This window comes from Rhinolophus hipposideros (genome assembly GCF_964194185.1).
Source record: "Rhinolophus hipposideros genome assembly, chromosome: 4".
NCBI lineage: Eukaryota > Metazoa > Chordata > Mammalia > Chiroptera > Rhinolophidae > Rhinolophus > Rhinolophus hipposideros.
In genome coordinates, this window is record NC_138050.1 from 20,717,076 (window position 1) to 20,718,434 (window position 1,359).

The window sequence follows — 1,359 nt, forward strand, 5'->3', positions numbered from 1 at the left end:
TTCTAAGTTATTTCTTCTGTGCATTTACTACTTTTAGCAGAAATACATACCAAGATTTGCTATATATAATCCTGATCAGGATAATCAAAAGCTGGAGCCATCTGACTCTTTATTTTTCTTTCACTTTGATTTATGTCTATTATGTTCTTTGAGATACAGCTACTCCTATTTGTTACTGCTAATTCTTTGGCATAATCCTCCCAAAGGATATGTATCATTTTCCTTTTTTTCCCGCATGTACATGCATATTAAAAATCTTCCCTGTAAGTGGGGAAATTTATAGCAAACAAAAAGTGCTGCCTCAGTACAAGTTTTCAGAGAAAGCCTGAAGGAATGGAAGCAAGTACATTTAGCCAAGCCGAACAACACCACAGCAAAAATTCTGGGGAAGAAGAGGGGAAGACATGACTAGGAAAATGTAGGCTGCAATAAATGGGCAGGCTCAAAACGACAGCTCTGTGACATGACTGTGATACAAAATTTATCTTTAATAATCGAATGCCTCATTTGCATAAGGACTTATATATCAGACACTGTTGTGAGCACATTGCACTTACCATCTGACTTAGTCCTCACACCAACACTATGAGGTGGGCACTGTCATTATTCACATTTGTAAGAGGGTGAAACTGTGCCCAAATCACACCGTTTATAAGTAGTAGATCAAGTATTCAAATTTAGTCTATTTGACTCCAAAGCTCAATTATTTTGTTTCTTCAACAAATGTTAATTAGGTACCTATTCTGAGCCAGGCATTGGTAAACAAGGCAGACAATGGTCTCTGTCCACATGACATTTACGATCTAATATTAAAGATAGATATTAATAATTTATTTTAATTAAATTGTGATACACACCATGTACAAATAGTAGAAGATATCCGCTGATATGTTCCTAACTTTTAGACAATGCCTGTGTTAGATGTGCAATAAACATTGGTTAAATATTGAATAAGGTTGCTGTGAATGTAAATAATGGTAGACTTTGCCCGGTGTTGGTAGGGAACAGAGAAGGTTTTTCTGAGGAGGTGACACTGAAGCTGAGACTTGAAGGATGATTGGAGCTGACTGGGAGTTAGGAGAAAATTGCAGGAAAGAGTGTTTTAAGCTGCCTGCCTAACATACTTGATTCAGGGAAGAACCTTGGTAGGTAGACAGGATAGAAAGTCACCAATAAAGTTCAAGTATGCAGGGTGGGTGAGTGTGAGTAAGTGAGAGGCCTACAACCAACTGTGGAGGTAAGAAGGGTTATGATCACCCAAGGTCATGTGAGCCATAAAGAGGTTTTGATCTTGATTCTAAGAGCAATGGGTTGCCAGGAAAAGGCTTAAATGGCTTAAATAAGGAGAATGTCATCAAC